We start from the raw sequence: 14,255 nt of genomic DNA, 5'->3' as shown, positions 1-14,255 counted from the left end.
ATAGCCAACTCCAAGCTGCCATCAGCATTACTCACACGGAAGCTCTCTGTGCCATTCTAGTCACAACAAAACCAGCCTGGTTTCTGCTGGGTAATCAGACACAAGCAGGGAGCTCCAGGACATCTCCTCATCAGCTCACCTAAGCTACAAGTCTACAAACCCCTCAGGTCTTTTGCCAAGACCACCTCTAAATCATGACTGAGTCACGTTTCAAATTAAACAACTAGAATAGAGCTGATATGAGAATTTAATAATGTAACTCTGAGGCTCAAGAAGATTACTGAGGCTTTGCAGCCTTAAGAAGTAAGCTACTTAGAGGGAAAAAATACACACGTCCTGTTACTCTTTGTAAGCACTTTGGAAGAAAAGCAGTAAAAAGAATAAAAACCTCTCCTGAATGAATCACACATTAAGGCGCTTTGGGGAAGGGGAGAAAACAGGACATGTGATTTTTTTTTTTTTTTACTTTATTTCTTATTCTTTATGACTAAGAAAAGAGAGAAACATTTTCTGGACTTTCCAGTCACCTCCAGACAGCAGGCAGTTACGTTATTTCGCTTTCAGCATTGGCTTTACCCCATACTGAGTACTTACTCCTGTTTTACCCACGGCAGAGATGAACCAAAGGTGTGGAACAAGTGACTGCCAACACCAGGTGTGCAATGGGAGCACATCAGTCAGAACACACAGCTATACAGCCTCCAGTCGTGCTAAGTTGATTCCTGGAGCTGAACCCTCGCTCACAACAGTCATTAAAGAGGTTCAGCATTTGCATTTGGTTGCTGCTTAGAGTGCATGTGACAGACAGGGGCAGGAAGGCAGCAGAAATCACACACCTCAGCTACTTCTGCACTGAGCCCGCAGGCTTTGCTCAGCTGCTGGTGCAATTTTACTTCAAATGAATTAACACGTCTGAGGTGCAAACAAACCTTCTGCTCGACCAACACCGTTCCAAGAATAAAACCACAGAGCAGATGGTAACTTCCCAAGCCATCGGAGCCCAGAATCAGAAGGGGTCTTCCAACCACATCTTCAGAAAAACGGTGACAAACTGTGTTTTCCAAGTTCTCTTCACAGTAAGAAATGCTGAAGTACGTCCCGCTACCACAAGGAAGCAGTTTCTGCAAGAGAAGTCCTGAGCAGTGCTGTTCTTCCCGGTACAGTGGATGATTCCTCCTCCAACAGATGAGCAATGCCACGCAGAAAGCAAATTGAGAGCCCTGCAACAATCACACGGGGGGAAGACTTCCTCAGTTCTGCTGATCAAAGCCAACTGGTTGGCAAAAGGAATGCAGCTCCAAGGAAAAGCAAACATCTCAGCACGGCTTTCTGACAAAGAGAGTTTCAAAACAAAAGGTTTTCAAGATATAAAGTAATTAACTAGATTTATCGAGTTGTAAAGTAGAGGGGAGGAAATCTCGTAGCTACAGCAATGACAAAAGAAAAGCTGTTACTTTTCTCATTCAGTTTTATCTTATAGTTTTGGTCAACTCACTTCAGCTTTCTGTGGTTCAGCTCCCAACGTTTTGAGTTGGGATAAAAACGAAGCCACACATACCTGGAGTACAGCTTCCTGGGGGCCAGCAAGTGGAATTACCTCGTATACATCCCAATCATCAGACAGCCCAGACCCAGAAGCTACAGCACTTCCTTCCAGTAAGGCACCATGGGCTCACTGCAACTCCCTACACTAGCTTATCCACTGCACAAGAGGAGGGACACGGGATGGAGTGTTTCTCAATTCCCCCTCTCCCTAACTCTTCCATTTCATACTGCGTGTCAACTGGAAAGCCACATCACAGACAAAACCACACAGACCTGAGTAGCACATCCAGGGGAATGCTGGGCAGAGAAGCTCAGCCGTGACCTCTGGCAAAGCTGCCATGACTAGAGAGAGACTCAAAAGGAAGGGCTCGTGGTTTTGGATTGGATTTGCTTTGCAGTCCCTGAATGGGTTCATAAACTTCCTCATCAAGCTGGTCCCCATTAGTAAATACCAATAGTCCTCTGAAGCACTGACCTGATATTTTGCATTTACTTCCAGTTTGTGTTCAACAAATATTTCAAAATTAATGCTCAAGTTCACCGTAGGTTCAAAAAAAAAAAAAAAGATGTATTTTCTTTAAAAAAAATCAGTATTGTATTCAACAGCACCAAAGCTTTGATAAAACTTGATGACATCTATGAAAAAGAAAGAAAAGGCAACACAAAAACGAGGTGAATGTTGATGTATCTGTTTTCACCGAGCAAAATGAAACGCATTTTAAAGGAAAGCTTCCAATCTTCTTCCAGGGCAGTGCAGATCAATCAAATTCACCCTTTCCTTCATCAGCCAAGCCAAATCAGATCCCTATTAACGATGAACTTTCAAAGCCATATAGATTCAGTGATAATCTCACACAACTCTTGTGAATAAACTCTACTTATTTTCAGAAGAAAGATTTTCCAAGGGACTCTCTGGAAGCCTTCTGAGAGGAAGGTCCCACACGGCTATGCAGTGATTTCTCTTCTGCTAACAGATGTTCGAAGCACAGATGTACACTGAAAAGGGTCGTTTGTTCCCTTTTTTGAGCCACTCAGTACAATGCACACGAGCAGAAAGAGCATTAAGCTGACTTAGCTATAAAACACAAGTGCTATGTGACTCACATTTCTAGTTTACATAGAGGTAACGTGCATTTCATTCTAATTTCTTGCTTAGGGCACTGGAAACGGCTCACTAATTCAATCTTTACTGCTGCTTCCTATGCTGAAGATGTCAAAACTGTTTCTGTAAATCTCACTCTGTTTGTTTCAATTTCACCAAGATCATCACCACTCTAATTTTGCCCTTCATCTCCATTTCTCTTTGTTCATCTTCATACAAGAAGCTGCACTCTGTTCAAACTAAGTGCTGCTTTACTACTCATAAGCAGTTTCCCAGTGTCTGTCTGTGAAAGACAGCATAAAACACACCTGGGAAAACCAAAAACTAGCATTCACTTGCCTTACTGATACTGTTCCCCTAGATTAAAATCAACCTAATATAAAGAGATCCCTGTTGTATACATATTAAAATATAAGGCCACGTATATGTATTAAAAAATCTAGTTTCTATGAAAGCAATGGTATGAACTCAAATAAACAAAACAAAGAAACAAAGAATGACCACACAACTGAAAAACCACATAGCTTATTTTGGCAGCTTTGTCTCCTCTGTGAAAGTGAACTTCTACTTAATGCACCACAGCAAATAATTAGTCTGTTCACAGAGAGCAGGCTGTTTTTAATTCCTGCACCGGGTGCCTAGATACAGAGGATACAGGAGGCCTTGACACAGACTGGTCCTACGGCAATCGTAAGCCAAGGAATAACTATTAAAAGGAAAACAGATTCAAAAGAAAACTACGTAAACAAGAAAACGCCTATTCAGCCTCAAAGCATTCTGCATCCACAGCTTACAGAATTCTGACCTGATGGCATTTTGCATGCTAAGGCATTTATTGTAAAGGAGAGAAACAGCTTTCCTGAGCCGGAGTTCTGGATTACACATAAGCCACTTAAACATTGCAAAGATTCCATTTGGAACTGCTCAGGGAAAAAGACTGTTTTCATTCATCTTGACTCCAGGCCCGTCGGGGTGCTGGCAGGCATGCTGGCACTGCAGGCACGGTGACTCAGGCAAGGAAGCAGCTGACATTTACAGCCCAAGAGAGAAGCAGCACCTCTCCTCTTCTGCAGAGATCATCACTGCTGTAAACCACAGGCAAGAGTGAAGATGAGAAGCACATTAAAAAACAAAACCACCGATGTGAACTACAATGTGGAACCTGTGGGGAGAAGGGCATCACAAATGGTAAACAAACTATCAGACCAGATCAAGGAAGGAAAGAAGATCAGGTCAACCACAGAGGCAGCCCCCAGTAACTTGCCTGCTTGCATTTGTTCAAACTCCACTAACAGAATCACAGAAAGGCCCGGGTTGGAAGGGACCTCGAGGATGATGAATCTTCAACCCCCTGCCACACGCAAGGCCACCAACCTCCACATTTAATTCCAGCCCAGGCTGCCCAGGGCCCCATCCGACCCAGCCTTCAACACCTCCAGGGATGGACGGGGCATCCACAAACAAATGGAATAGCTGCAGGGCACAAGCTAGAAAGCAATTAAAATAAGGTCGGGGAATGAGATTTTAAAAAGAAACAACTCCTCAGACCTAAGATTTGGCACAGTTAGTGGCATGAGCCACCAGGTGACAGGCAGCTCACAATGGCATACACCCTTCTCACTCACACACACTACTTCATGCTGTTCACAAGTGCAAGCAATGCTAGCTCACCCAGTTTGTATGCAAACAGTTTGAGGAAATATGTTTGATTTGCTGCCAATTAAAAGTCTTTTCCCTAACAACCCCCCTGTGAAAGTGCACACCTTATAAGAAGTGCAAATAAGCCAGCTCCCGCTATCCGAAAGAGGGATATCCTATCAGTCTTCATGGGTATTTTACGGAAGGAAAAGCAAACAAACCCCCACCAACAAAAAGCACAGCACAGACACACCAAGTTCTGCTATACAGGTTCACTGGGCAGCTTATCAGAATTTCAAACAGCCCACTTGAGCACAGCAGCTCCCATTTCTACCTCCAGGATGAAGCACAAACGAGCAACTCAAGCACTCCTTCACACTGTTGGCTGTCAGCAATTGAACACCACACCAATCTTCTTCAGCCAGTCCATCCTTTTTGCATTTGGAAAATAAAAGGTAGCAGCAAAAAGTTCTCTTCAAAGAGTACCCGATTATTCTTGGCTGAAGTAGCATACGGCAATCATTGCTTTAAACAGATTTAGTCTTTTATTCCTTTAGTGAAAAATAAGTGTTGGCCTAATTTAGCCCATAGGACTACGGGACAGCCTCTCTCTGTTAAACACACTGCAAGTTTCAAGCAAGCAGTTTCCCCACATGCTATTATTTCCCATTAAAAACGCATTATGTAATGCAGAAGAGAGCATATGGAAGAGCAGTATGATAAAGGCAGCACAGATTCTGGGTGCCAACCTCTCTCCCTGCCAAACACACCTCATGGAGCATCACCTCTGACAAACACCACTGAAACAAGAGAAATGATGACTTCTTGCCTGCCACTGCCTGCCTTCAGAGTCAGTAACGTCCCCCTTCTTCAACCCAACCACTGCCATAGCTCACAGTTCCCATCTGAAACCTGCAAAGTGCATTTTGGGAATGGCAAATTCCACAGATTTAACTTGGATTTCCAGTGCCCTGTCCTTAATCTCAGAAATTAACTTCATACTATCCAACCACAAATAGACAATAACATTTCTATTTCTCAAACACTGTTCAACTGTAATTAAACACTACACAGCTTTCATTCCATCAGCTGTCACAAGCAATCCTGAGCAGCGAGTTCTTTATATTCCTCACTTACAGATTTTCCAGAATGAGAGGGCCTATAAGCCCTGGTCAGACAGCCACCCAAGCTTCTAACATGAAAAGATGAGAAGAGAATGGTTATTTTAAAGGCCATAATGAACTGAAAATGAAACCTCCTGGAAGTTAGGATAACTGCTTCAAATTGAGCAACTGGAATGTAGCACAGCAAATGGCTTTAATTATTGTCTGCCTCAATCCTATGTGTATTGAACTGCAATGGTACTACACAGAAACAAGCTTCAGCATCCTGTCATCTTCATATTCTCCCATTCTCAATGCACACGTGCAATTCTCTGTTCATTCTGCACATTTTCCTGTCTACTAAAAGCATACCTTGAACTTGACATTCTCTCTACACTACAGTTGTGCTGTTTCTGCAGCTAAGATGACGTAGAAGCATCATTTGAACAGAAAACAGTTACTTGAATTAACGAGTGACTGATCCAAAGAAAATATCCATGGCTATTATGTTAACTGCAAGATGACCTAATACCAAAACCACTGCTGAATCTGGTGGGAGGTGTCCTTGCCCACAGCAGGGGGTTGGAACACGATCTCTAAGGCCCCTTCCAACTCAAATCATTCTATGATTCTATGAAATGCTACTTGAATTTTGATTTGACCAGTGCATTCTTAATTCCTCTGCGTGCTGGAATTAACATCCTCACACCCCACGTTCCTGGGGCAAGTTCTTACAAAAATATCCTGAGATCCAGATTTACTGCTGTGACAGATCTCAGAAAATGAAAGGAAACTCATGAAAGAATACAAACTTGTTCCCTTCACAGAAAAAATGATTTTCCACTGTAAGAACAGGCCAATATGTGACCAGGTACATCTGGTACTACAGTGCTCTATCCACTCAGTCACGTCAGGGGAAAGAAAGTAGTAATAAGCAGAAAGGGAAGAAAAGCCTTTTCTCATTTTAAGTCTAAAGGATCGATACAATTTGTTCCCATGATCTATCTAGATGAGAACAAGGTTTGGTCTCAAGAAGATCACTCCAAACTCCAAACCATCCAAATAGCTGCAATACTATCTGTTATATTTCTAATTTAAGAAATTCACCAGCTTGCATAAAATCAAACAAATCCTGAGGAGCCATAGAGGTGTCTCTCCAATTGCTAAGCACCATACAAGCTAGCACAAGAAGCATTCTGCTGAGACAAGTAAATGTGCAGCACCTACGAGAGGTGGGGACACTACATAACCTCAGAGCCAGTGATGCCAGCAGGGAAAGCTGACATCACCCAGGAAAAGGGGACTGACACAAACCCACATCTTGTCGTTTTGATGCTGAAAGTTGAAAACTAAAATGTTTATTTGGGTATAAAGTGTTGTTCTTGGAAGTAAAGCAGGAAAGTCAAAATTACAAAGGTGCCACAGAAAAACCTCTCAGATCCATCAGAGCAAGACACTCTGAAAATTTCAATGTAACCAACTCTTACATTTTTTATTCAACTACACAATGAAATAGTAACTATTCTGATACCCATAAACCTGCCTAGCAGGATGTACAGTAGGATATATTCATAGGACTGCTCAGTTCTTTCCACGCTCACAGGAGCCACGGGACAAGCAAATGGTTTACAATAGAAGGAATCCTAATCCGAAATACAAAGTGCAGACAGGTGAGCTTCAGCATCCTGCCACACATGGAAGTCAAAGGTGAGTCTCCAGAAGCCCAACAGAGCATCCAAGCACTAAGAGCAGGGAAAAAACCCAACCACCAGGTATTCTGAAGTCCCATCAAAGCAAACAGTTTCATCTACAGAGTTAAGAACAGATGTTATTTTGGCACCTTGCATATTGTGAAGGGAATACACAAAATAATGTGGCTACAGTTAGACCCCAGAAAGAATATGAGCACCAGAAACAACACAGAGGCCAGGGATAGAAACCAGGAGGGTGTGCTGGAGGAAGGCTGATCTGTGCTTGTCTTGTTATACACTTTGTCTCAGTCACACTCTTCTCTGACCACCATCAAAAGCTAGATATTAATCTGCAGTCTGACCCCCCTATAATGTCAATTTCAGTCAGATAAAAGGGAAGCTGTAGGAGTCAAAGGCAAATATAGAAGTCAGAACAACCATGTCCAACTTCACGTTAGTTTTCTGGAGTTTGACAACATACTTTAATGGACGTTTTGGTCAATGCTTTTCCCTACCTCTCTCCCCTAACAGTTTTTATACATACGTAGAGCAATAGTTGAAAAATAATATTTTCAAAACAATGTACTGTATCAGGCAGAGTTTTCAACTGCACCTGTAACCACTTCCATTTCAGTCTCAAAAATCACTGAGCAGTTATCTCCAAAAAATACCCAAATCTAGCTAACACCTCTGTTTCTTGGAACTTTATACAGTAAATAACTCGTTTTCAAATTATTCTTATTAAAGCATCAACAAATAGAATCAAGTATGACAGGAATAAGAAAAGTTTTTATGGTAGAGACATCTATGAGCAAACACTGCCTGCAGAAACTGACAGGACTGATATTTCCAAAGGCCTGCCTTCCTTGCACTGCCTGATCTGTGTTCCACTCCAAGTTTTACCCCCAGAGCAACTGCTGCCATGCAGAGAAAGCTCTCTTCCAACTTCACTGCTTCTCTGTGCTCAAATGCTCACACACACACTGAAAATGTTGACACAAGCTACAGACAGCCCAGTAATATCTCAAAGATACAGGAGGTGAAGAATTGTCTAAACAAGCGGCTACCTTACCCACCTTCTGTGCTGGCAGCAACACGCTGAAGGAGACGGGACACCTCCTGCGACTGGCTGACCAAGAACCCCAAAGGAGAAGGGAGGATTGGAGCATTTCCTCCCAGCTCAACGCTTGACTAGGCAAGGGCCTGTGTGAGCAGCATCACTGCACAGAGCGCAGACAGGAACTGGCAGCTCGGGCTGGGGACAGCTATTACTTACGCTGCACTGCCACCAAGAATTTACTTGCGACACCTGAGTTCAAAATAAGAGGAAATAATGAAAGTACATGCCAGAGGAAGAGATAAAGCTAAGGCTTTGCTGAAAGGAAAGAATCAAAACCAGCCAGCACTTCTCTCTGCCACAGGCACTCCAGATGATTCAGCCCAAGGTCCGAAAGGTTCCCCCATGAACAGGCTGCTGTGGAATGCACGTCAGCATGCGGTGCTCACAATGAGCTGAAAGACACCTGGATGTTATTGAAGGACAAAGAAAAAACTCCAAATTACTTCCGCAAGCTTATTTTAACTATTTTGCCTGTTCTTACAGTTCTGCACCTATTCCTAAATTCATGTCCTGGACTTTGTACTGCACACAGAAACCAGCACACAAGGACAGTGCACCCATTCTTTGCAGTGTTAACTGTGAAACGTTTGTTGGAAATACAAATATGTACGCACAACATAAACACAATACACAAATGAACCCATCTACGGATCAGATGTGTTGCTGATTACTTCTTTACTAATTATTTCCACAAAAACACAGTATTTTACATTGTTCTAACTTATACTTTTCTTGTCCATCTTCATTATTACGCTGAAATAGTCAACAGGAGTCCAGACCTCTGTGAAGTGCAGCAATCAAGTAAAAGTAGCTGATTTTAATTACATTCAATTGCTTTCCTCCAAGAAAGTACAGACTGCTGTAGGACTTACAATCAAAATACTAAAAAAAGACACGGTCCTATTAACCCACTGCAAGCCCACAATGCTAAATGAATGATTCTACTGAAGTGTAATCCATGTATTTCAACATAACAACTTGCAAACAAAATACTGCTGTAGGTTGGTTTTTCGGCTTTTATTTTTTTTTCAATGTAACTGTCAAAACAAAACAAAAAAATCTTACAAAATGTACTTAAAACACCTTCGTCTCCTTTAAGAGGATAATTCTATGAGGCTTACTGTTCGTATTTGAAATATACATTTTAATTTTCACTTAGAAGGTCAAGATTAAAATTCATGGGGTGGAAGAGCACTTAGAGTAAAGATTAGTACAGCTGGTGGTCAGAGATTTAAAAGGTTCAGTGTTGCGATCTGACACATTTGTGCATCCCTCGTGCTGCTCTACCAGGATTAAGAGTGCTGATATGGTGCATCAGCCCACTGCGCACGTAGAACGGGTATAATCTAATGACAACTTAGTCTGAACTGGAAATCAGAAGGTTTGTAATTACTAAGGTCAGTCAAGTCTGAAATAGCCTTTCAGCTATAACAGAAATAATAAAAATACGGCTGATTATTTTTAAATTAGAGCTGAATAAATTTACAAACGTCTCTATCTAATAATGCCCACGTCATTCTTTGCAATTAACGAATCGACAGCAGCTTTAGAGAGAAGAAAGGATAACCAAGGAGAGAGCAAAGATCCAGCTACTGATGTGGGCAAGCAGAATTAAAATGCAGAAATAGAGGTGGCTCTGTTGCTTAGAGAAAAACAAAAACAAAAAGCACCACCACAAACAATCCTGTGGTCTCCTAACCAATGCATGTCAGCACATAGGATCTCTTCTCACCTTCGCTGTCATTTATTACCTTCAGCACAAGTGGCACCAGCCGGCACACACACACAGCAACTCTTGGCAGCAGTGCCTCCTTACGTGATCTCAAAGCCCCTAAAAGCATGACCCAGATAAGCACATCACCCACTGCAGCTCGTGGCTGTGTCAGAGCCGCAGCAATAGCCACACACACCCCAACACACTTCTTCCTTTGGATGGAGTCAACATCCCTACGACAAGTGAACTAGTTCAGGAAGTTGTTCTAACCATAAAGTAACCTGGAGGGGGAAAAAAGAAATAACAAGTACTGCTTTTTGACCAGTTCTCTGAACTCACTTCCTTGCTGCACAAGTCCCATTTGTTGACACAAGGGAAGAAGCAGCCCCAGCTCAGCTCATCCCCAACTGCTCTGCAGTACACGCTCTGGCCTGGATGTTTTTGCAATCCTCTTACTAACATCACCAAATCTTAATCTGTGAATCACTTTTCAAAGGCCTGCATTCTATTTTTACCCAAGCAATCCTGCATTTCACTGTCGCTACCTTAAAGAGAACACCGCAGAGCACTTCTAACACCCTTCTGAATTAGCTTTGACTCCTGAACCGCTCAGCCAACGTGTGCTCACACGCGTGCCAGCACGAGTGGTCCCTTCAAGTTTAAACTGCAGACTAACCTCTTAACACCACACCACCCATACAGATGAACAGCACTGCCTGCAGTGCTACCCGGGCACAACACGCAGAACCGATCTCTTCCCCCAGCACACATTCACAAGACGTGGCACATGAGTCAGGCTGACGCTACTCAGGACTTTGACAAGGTTTGGCCAAACAAAGCCACGCTATTCCCTAATTCACAGGGAGACGATGATGCCTGCAACGCAGCCACCAGCTCTCTTTGCAGACAGAAAGACTGCTGCCTTTTGGAAGAAAATCACTAGTGAGACTACAGCCTGAGAAAAGGAGAAGCAGTGCTTACCCAAGGGAGCTACTTATGTCTTACTGAATTTATTACTCTTAAGATTAAAAAAAAAAAGTATTGACATTTTAATTTTTTTTTTAATCTTTTATGCAAAAGCATGGATGCAGGCATGAGATCACGGCACGGTTGGCTTGGAAGGAGCCCCAAAGCCCCCCCAGTCCCTCCGGTGCCCTGCCCAACTCACGCTGCACAGCCCGCACTCCTTCGTGCCGGGACGCGGCACAGGAGCACAGCGGCACTCCGCAACCGAGCAGCAGAGCGCCGGAGGACACGGATGTTTGTGCCGAGCCTCGGCCAGGGAGGGCCTAGCAGGGAGCGTGGGGATTAAAGGGGAAAAAAAAAGAAACCCAAAGCGCTCGGAAACAGGGAGATAACTGCGCCGACGGCGCAGGCTCGCGCTCCTCCGGCTGCGGGCAGGGACTTCGCTCTCCCTCACACGGAGGAGGGCACAGCGCGCTCCCCAGCCCTTCCGCGCCCAACTTTACGCCGCGAACGCCCCGCCGCCCTCACGCGGGACACGGAGCGGCGGCCCGGGCCCGCTCCCTCCCTCAGCCCGCGAGCCCCGCGGCGACATCGCCTCTCTCACCGCTGCCGGCCCAGCCGTCCTCCGGGGCGCCTCCGGCCCGTCCCGGCCCGCCTCCGGATGCGGGGCGGCGGACAGGGGAGACCGAGCGAGCGGAACGCGGCGGCCGCGCAGCCGCCTCAGGGCCGGGCGAGCGCCGTCCACATTCCGGCGGCGGGAGGGGAGGGGAAGGGAGGACGGGGAGGAGGGCAGGGAGGATGGCGGAGCGCGGCGCGGCGCGGCGGGTGGGGGCACGCGCGCTCTGCTCCGCTCCGCTCCCCTCCTCCTCCTCCTGCCGGCGGGCCGCGAGCGCCCGCTCCCGGGGTGGCGGCGCTGCCGTCCCCGGCTCAGCGCGCCTCAGGCGGCGGAGGGGCCCGAGTCCGTAATGTTAAGGGAGCCTGAGCTGCACCTTCGAACGTGAGAAAGGCCGGCTGTGAAAGCGTCAAAGTCCCGGCTGCAGCCGAAGGGCAGCGACGTGCCTGCAGCGCTGCCTGGGAGGGACGGCATTTGTTTGGTGCTGGCTTGCCGCGCTGCTTATCAAGTGTTTTTGTACGGTCAAATCAATATTTAATATTCAAGACGTAAATAGACGCCTATGTTTAGGTAAACATCTGCGCTGTTTGTGTGCAAATAACAAGAGGTTGTCCCGGTGGTTTCTTTCCTCCCCTTTGTATTCCATGTGGAACAAATTGCACTCAAATTACCCCATAACTCACACAGCTGCCATGCTCTAAGCTTCGGACACAGCCCAGCAGAGCATGGCAGCCCTGCACCTCGTTATAAAGCACAGCAATCGCACGGAATGGCCCAGGTTGGAAGGGACCTCAAGGACTATGAATCTCCAACCCCCTGCCACACGCAGGGCCAACAGCCTCCACATTTCAGAGCAGCCCAGGCTGCCCAGGGCCCCATCCAACCTGGCCTTGAACACCTCCAGGGATGGACGGGGCATCCACAGCCTCTCTGGGCAGCTGTTCCAGCACCTCACCGCTCTCATGGCAAAGAACTTCCCCCTGACATCCAACCTCAATCTGCCCTCCCTCAACTTCAAACCATTTCCCCTTGTCCTGCTGTTATCTACCCTTTCCAAGAGTTGATTCCCCTCCTGTTTGTAGGCTCCCTTTAGGTACTGAAGGCTGCACTGAGGTCACCCCGCAGCCTTCTTTTCTCCAGGCTGAACAAGCCCAGCTCCCTCAGCCTGTCTTTGTAGGGAGGTGCTGCAGCCCTCTGATCATCTGTGTGGCTCTCTGGACCCTCTCCAACAGCTCCCTGTCTTTCCTGTACTGGGGGCTCCAGACCTGGACACAGTACTGCAGATGGGGCCTCACAAGAGCAGAGTAGAGGGGGACAATCACCTCTCTGTCCCTGCTGCCACCCCTCTTCTGATGGAGTCCAGGATCCCATTTGGTTTCCGAGCCACAAGGACACACTGCTGGCTCATGTTCAGCTTTTCATCTGTCAAGACCCCCAGGTCCTTCTCTGCTCTCAAGATCACTCCTTCCAGTCTGTATAGATGCCTCGGATTCCTCTGGCCCAAGTGTAAAACCTTGCACTCATTAGGTTCACCCAGGCCCACCTTTCAAGCCTGTGGAGGTCCCTCTGAATGGCATTCCTTCCTTCCACCAATCACTGCAATGAATGCTATGACAGAGGAATGAGGCGAACAAAATGTAACTGTCAGCATGCTCAGGTGCTACACACTGCTGTGAGGATGTGAGCAGCACACAGCAGGAACTGAAAGTCGTGTTCATAATCAGAAATGGTCATAAGTGGTGATCATAATGGAAAGATCTTGCTCAGGAGGCACCGGTGGAGGGAAACTAACATTAGGGCACACAGGTGCTGATATGACAAGAGCTGCTTCAAAAGTAACACCACCTCCTGTGTCATCCTGCTGGCCCACAGTGACAGAGACAGATGTTGGTGGTATGACAGCAGAGTTTGAACCTTCCTGCCGGTGTCTCATTACATGTTGTTGCTGTGTGACTGAGAGCAGCAGAGTCTGACACAATGGCATCTGACATGGAAGTGCACACAGAGCAAAGGTGTCCCACTGAATTTCCCCACGCAGAGAAAAAAATGGCACTTACTGACTCCTGCTGAATGTTCATGGAGACCAAACAGCGGATGCTGGCACAGCGAGGTGTGGGTGCTGCATAATATTATATTTACAACACAACATTCACGTTCTTATTAATTGCTGGCAAAAATGCATAGCTAACAGCAGTGACTATATTGAAAAAAAACTATTTTGCATTTGAGAATTTGTTCTATCAAATGGTGTTACTATGTTCTTTGTATGTGTTGTAATTTCCATAGAAATAAATAGGAGGTATTCCTTTTGGAGCAACTTATGTATTTGGAGAACGACAAAAAGAGGAAATAGAGAAGGACAAAAAGGAAAAGAAGGGACCTGTTAGTAACCTGTAAACCAAGAAGATCGAGTGTATGGTGCTTTAATTTAAATAAAATCATACAAAGCATAAAGACTTGTAACACAATGGAAAGCATAGCACTAGCAGCAGAACAGCAAAGCTCTAGGCAAGTGAGGATTTGCAGAACTGGTGGTGACAGCAAGAGACTTGAACTAACTGGATACCTCCTCAGAGAAGAATTTGGGAGACTATCCAGATGACAGTGGTCATTAAGTAATGATTTGAAAGAGGGAACTCCCAGCCTGCATGTAAAATCCCACCACGCCAGATCTAGGAATGAGTACACTACAGAAAGTCTGCAGTTTCTTGAAGAAATATGGAGCCACAACAGACCATCCCAATGAGAAAGAAGGGAAGCTGG

The 14,255-nt window shown here is 45.5% G+C and overlaps 1 protein-coding gene across 4 annotated transcripts in view; it reads right to left on the bottom strand.

The window, feature by feature from the left end:
• The window catches only part of RABGAP1L (RAB GTPase activating protein 1 like), a 200,308-nt gene extending 188,530 nt beyond the window's left edge, over positions 1-11,778 (bottom strand). For 2 of the 4 annotated variants that reach the window (XM_085231859.1, XM_085231860.1), the window contains exon 1: positions 11,484-11,778. The gene's annotated coding sequence lies outside the window, so the exon portion shown is untranslated. Of the gene's footprint in view, positions 1-929; positions 1,198-11,483 lie in introns of those variants that run through there. The other 2 variants (XM_085231857.1, XM_085231858.1) reach the window with 2 other exon arrangements.
• Positions 11,779-14,255: the final 2,477 nt, after the last annotated feature.

Source organism: Meleagris gallopavo, chromosome 10, assembly GCF_905368555.1.
Source record: "Meleagris gallopavo chromosome 10, MGAL_WU_HG_1.1, whole genome shotgun sequence".
NCBI classification, from domain to species: domain Eukaryota; kingdom Metazoa; phylum Chordata; class Aves; order Galliformes; family Phasianidae; genus Meleagris; species Meleagris gallopavo.
The sequence above is the reverse complement of the archived record's forward strand: the minus strand, read 5'-3'. Positions and strand labels throughout refer to the sequence as shown.